Below are 6,000 nucleotides of genomic sequence, written 5' to 3'. Positions count from 1 at the left end.
CCCAGCTAATTTTTTGTAGTTTTAGTAGAGACGGGGTTTCACCGTGTTAACCAGGATGGTCTTGATCTCTTGACCTCGTGATCCACCCGCCTCGGCCTCCCAAAGTGCTGGGATTACAGGCTTGAGCCACCGCGCCCGGCCTTCTGTTAGTTTTTCTTCTAATAGTCAGGCTCCTCTTCTGTAAGGCTGCTGTGATTTCCTGGGGACTGATTGCAGATGCTATTTACCTGGGTCCCTCCTGCACCTGAAGATGTCAACCCAGGAGGCTGCAGAAAAGCAAGGATAGCTGCCTGCTCCTTTCTCTGAAATCATTGGCCCTGAGAGACACCAACCTGATCCCAGCAGGAACACTCCTGTAGAAGTTGTCTGGCAACTCCTGTTGCAGGGTCTCACCAGTCATGGGGTACAAATCCTGGGATACACATAATGAAGCACTCTGGCTGTCCCTTGGTGGAGGGCATGTGCTGTGCTGGGATTCCACTCATCTGGGCTTTCTTTTCTAACAAAGAGCAGCCTGAGAAATCAAGCTGCAAAAGTAGATACGCAAGCTGGAAGCTTGCACAGGGGAATTCCAGCTGCTGTGCTAATAGAAAAGAGCTACCTAGGGGAAGGCATATCCAACATGGAGGCTCTCCATCTTCTGCTTCATTTTTTTTTAACAGTAACAGAAAAATGGGCAACATGGTACAGCTCAGGCAGATAATGCACATGTATAATTAAAAAACTAGGTTGGAAACTATGAGAAATTTGCAACCTCTGCAAATGGCACACCTAGTCTAACCAGTTTTTCATGCCTTATGTAAATAAGACATTATCTTGTTACTAACTTATCAAACTTCTTGCCACTAATTAGCAACACATTTTTCTGGGACTGCTCTCTGCAGCAGAGAGTTATTCTCTTTCATTTGCCTTTTAAATTTCCACTCTGAACCTAAATCTTAGTATGTCCGTGCCTTTATTTTTCTTGTCCATGGGAAAACTAACTTTGAGTGTTACTCCAGACAATGAGGCTGTTTCACTCTGCGGGTTTGCCCAGGAACCAATGTAGATTCATTGGAAGGGTGAGCGTAGGAGTGGACCCTAACTCTCTACTTTCATTTAAGAAGCTTCTCAACCTTAGTTAAAAAACAAGCAAACAAACAAAAACACTGGGTTCTGTCAACCATTAAAAAATGGTTAGCATGGCTGCCAGACTACAAGACTTAGGGGAAAAACTTGCCAGGGAGAACTTGGTGAATCTTCCAGTGCCCTCAGTGTGCTGAGTATGTTGGCTCTCTTTTGAACCAGTTTTCTTTCATGGAGAGCCTAGCTATCACATGGGGCTGGAAGAGGTCCAGGGCCAACTAACAGTTCCCAGCTGGGGCTATACCCCGGTGTTACCCAAAGGCTTCTGGAAAAGCCCCATCCTCCAACTGTCCACTGGACCTCACCAACAAGCTCTCCAAGCTTTTCCTATCACAACTTTTCTTCTTTCCTTTCCATGACAACGATGTCTTCTATCGCTTCTCTGTATGCAATGCTGCAGGAATTTTTATAATTCAGGGAAATGATCCTATTAGGCAAGATCAGCAAAAGCCATAGTAACCAGGAATATAGCTCAACGGAATTCCATGTTTGGGATTCTCTAGGAACAGAGGGTCTTCCCCTACCTCTGCAGTGAGTATCTTTCTCTCTATGTTTGGTCTGGAAAGCACGTGGGGTTTCAAGGTTTACAACACTACTTAGTGGAATAGAAATCATCTCCATGAGGTACCTTATTGGCCCTTTGCCAAAAAAACCTCAAGTTTCTCAATTCTCCTCCCTTTTTGTACCCCTATTCTAGAAACCAGGCTTTATTCTTCTTATTTAAATTAGAAAACTCAACAATTAGAAGAAAAATATCCTCCAACACCAAATTGAGTCTTGATATTGTCCTATCAGAAGGAAAACCACCATTCAGGCCCCATATTCTTTAAAGGTACCAATTCTGCCTTCAATTATAATGTTATTTAAACAAGGGGATTTTATGTCCCAAAGTTAAGCAGAACCACTGCCTTAGAATAAATACTTTAGTCTGGGCCATAATAGCAAAATGTAGCGCTCAACCCAGAACAATCCCCTTATTAAGTGGCTTGGCCAAGGTACAACTGTTACCTAGTCTTTCCCAACATCTATCTATTGGACAGCCACACAGATCACATACGATTAAAAAGTCACAAATTTACCAGGGGATGTGGCTTCATTATTTATATTCCACATAATATAGCAGAATTGCTGTCTTCTAGGAAAAGTCTTTGGCTAACAGACACCTGGATTTTTAAATATCAGGCTTTGCTCTTAGAAGGGTCTACAATCCAGTTAAAAACTTCTCACCCAAACCCAATCCCTTTCCTCCCTGAGGAAACTGGAAAACCTAAAAATGACTGTGAACAAGTAGTGGTTCAGACCGATGGAGCCAGGGAAAATCTCAGGGAAACTCTCCTAGAAAATTCAGACTGTACACTCCTCATGAATGGAAGTTCCTTTGCAGAGCAAGGAACCCATAAAGCAGGATATGCAGTAGTCACTCTAAATGATGTTATTGAAAGGGTGCCCCTCTCACCAGGCACAAGCACTCAACTAGTGAACTGATAGCTATTATGAAAGCACTCGATTTAAGCAAGGGAAAGGTAGCTAAGATTTACACTGGCTCTGAGTATGCTTTCTTAGTCCTCTATGTTCATGCTGCCATTTAGAAGGAAAGACACTATCTTACTGCTAATGTATCTCCTATAAAATACCATCATGAATCCTCAGTTTTCCTCCCATGAGAGGTAGCAGTGATGCATTGTAAGAGACATCAGAAAGGAACAGATGAAATAGTCAAAGGAAACAAGTTAGCTAATCTGGAAGATAAGTAAGGGGCAAGGAAGCCTCAGGGCCTCAACACACTTAAAGCCCCTCTAAAATGGGAAGACTCCATAAGAGAAAGTAAACCTCAGTACCCCTTTGCAGAGATAGAATGGGCCATCTCTTGAGAGGCCTCATGCTCTGAATACTGAATAACTATCAATGACTCAATAGTTTAATCCAGATTTTTACAGAGGATGCATCTATTTTTATCATTATTTGGGGTTTGATTTTTTTTTTACGCCTTCTAATTTCTTTACTATTTCCTCAAAGCAGGTAATTCTTCTGTGTGAAAATGTTTTCTTTTTTAATTTAAGGTTTAAAAACTCTTTGCCAAGTCATGTTGATTTTGCTTCTTGTTTTTCGTTGTCTGAGGAATCGTCAGTGTAGAAGATTGGACTTCTGGTGTGTGTTTCTGATTTTTCCTATTTCGGCACAGTGGGAGCTGGCATTGAGCACTCTGCTTGGGGTGCCTTTTCAGGCTGGGTATCGGCAGGCAGTCTCACTGCAAACCAAGGGACGTGGGCAAAAGCACATGGTCTAGGTCCGGGGTTCCCCAGAGTGGGCTCAGCTCCAGGGAGAGGACACTCATGTGGCAGCCCCACCTCTTCAGAACACCCAGTGCCGGAGCAGAAAGGACTCTGGACTCAGACGTGGAGACTGAGGATGGTAGAAAAGTTAGAGTAGGCTAGTCACAGTGGAATAAAACGTTATCAAAAATGAACCTTAAAAAAAAAAAAAGATGGCTGCACTCAGAGGATGGCAAACTCCACTTGCCATCCTTCAGACAGGTGGAAGTCCTTAAGATTGTTCACCAAGTTCCAAGCTTTTCACTTGAGAATTGATAAAACTTATCAATGTTCCCAGAGATTGTTTTTAGGAGAGAACATATTAAAAACAGTCAAGCAGGTTGTTAACACTTATGAACTCTGTCTTAAAAATAATACCCTCAACAGGTAACTTTTTCTGCTTCCAACCCAAAGGATGGGAAGCTACCCAGGGGAGGACTAGCAGATAGACTTCACCCACATGCCACAAACAAAGGTCATCTAATACCTCTTGGTACGGGTGGAAACTTTCAATACTGGGTAGAAGCATTTCCTCAACATACTGAAAAGAGCTCTGAGGTAATAACTGTTAGTTAATGAAACAACTCCCTGCTTTGGTCTACCTACCTACCTCCAAAGTGACAATGGCTCCTTTTTTGAGGCAACCATCATGCAGGGGATCTCAAAGGCACTACATATACAGTATCATCTCTATTGTGCTTGGACACACCAGTCCTCAGGAAAGGTAGGGAAGACAAATGATATTATTAAAAGGTATCTCAGAAAATTATCCCAAGAAACATACCTTCCTTAAGTCACTCCTATTCCCATGGCTTTACTGCATGTAAGAAATACCCCTTGAATCTTGGGTCTGAGCCCTTTCAAAATGCTATTTGGGTGGCATTTCCTTACAAATTATTTTCTATCAGACCAAGAAACAGACTTTTGAATTAAACATGTAACCTCCCTAACTCACTTCTAATCCAAATTAACACAATTAGCAAAAGCCCAACACAGGAAATAGGACCACCTTTTTTAACCAAGGAGATCTGGTATTGGTAAAGGCTCTCTCCTCTCTCTTTCTCCTTCCCTAAAGCACAAGCTTGAAAGGGCCCCACACTGTTCTTCTTTCAACACTCTCAGTGATAAAAGTTATAGGAATCAACTCCTAAATACATTACACTTGAGTCAAAACCTGGAAAACTGACAGAGCAACTCCTGATGACTCAGAGGAGTGTTCTGGATACCAATGTGAAGAGATTGAAAATCTTAAGCTGAAATCATAAAAATTAAGTAAATGAGTGAGGACCACTCATTCTACTCAGTCCTACCTCTACAGGACTGAGTGCCTTACTAGATACTTTCAAGTCATTTCTACCTTTCCTCTCAAGATTTATTAGAACTTCTTTTTGATGCATATTTGCAGGGAGATTTTAATTATCCATGGGATTACATTTGTAATGTCATAGATCCTCAAAGGGTAATTCTTTATCTTGGCAAGTAAAATTTTAGATGGAAATTATTATATCACTTTTGCAGAAATTTCTGTACTGACTCTACTGTTTGTGGTAGGACTATACACTGTGGCATCTGCAATGTAGAATTCTGGATGAAAAATTCTATTTGCTGTAATATTCTGCCTAATTTTCACTTTTATAACAGGATTAACAATTACAGGAAAGATTTAGCCAAAATTAACATTAAAATTGCTCTAGCCACTCAATCCAATGCCACTTATTCTAAGAAAAATGGTCCTTCTACATTAACGCTTCTGGTAAAGTACAGTGACACCTGGTGGAGGCAAACCAGTATTACAACCTATTGAAATGGTTAACGGATACATCATGGTTGTGGTCTATAATACCCCAGCTAATAATGGCAATCTTAATACTCACATCCAAACTCTATATTCTAAACCTTTTTATAAAATTTAGCTCTTCTGACCTAGAGGCTATTAAATTCCAAATGGTGTTACAGATGAAACCATGCATGAATACACCTGCCTAGGAACTTGCGTCCATAACCCCACAACCTATTTAGTCTGTAAAGCAGGAAATTGCCAGCCCTATATATGTTCTGACCCTAAGCTCTTATTTTATGAAGCCTGGTTTGAAATACATATCAAGTCAGAGGAAGGTGACTTTCTGACTCAATCCAAGAAGGTCCCTCCCTCCTACGGGGGACCTGTTTCCTTGTATTTTGATGCTTGCCATGCCATGTACCTCAAAAGCCTAAGTAGTCCAAAAGCCTCCTGTAATAGCCTAACACAGGAGAGGCTTAGCAGTAACAGTCCCAAGAACTAATAGGGCCTCCAGAGACTGGAGGGCCATACTGCACCCTATGGTCTACACATATGCAACTCCATCTATCAGGAAGGGCTGCCACACTTACCAGCAAGCCAACGAAATCCTATTGTAAAATGAAAACATGTAACCCTTTAAATTTCACTATCTTAAGGACAGAGCTACCCTTTTGGGCCACAGGATACTCTGTAATACTGCAAATTGGCAGGACAGGAACAGGCCCCAGAGTTTCATTATGTATTATCAAAAAGGCTCAGACCTGTCTAGACCACCAATTTTGA

This window comes from Sapajus apella, unplaced genomic scaffold (assembly GCF_009761245.1).
Source record: "Sapajus apella isolate SASKATOON/1434 unplaced genomic scaffold, GSC_monkey_1.0 scaffold84, whole genome shotgun sequence".
Classification (NCBI taxonomy): domain Eukaryota; kingdom Metazoa; phylum Chordata; class Mammalia; order Primates; family Cebidae; genus Sapajus; species Sapajus apella.
This window is presented reverse-complemented; position numbering follows the sequence as displayed.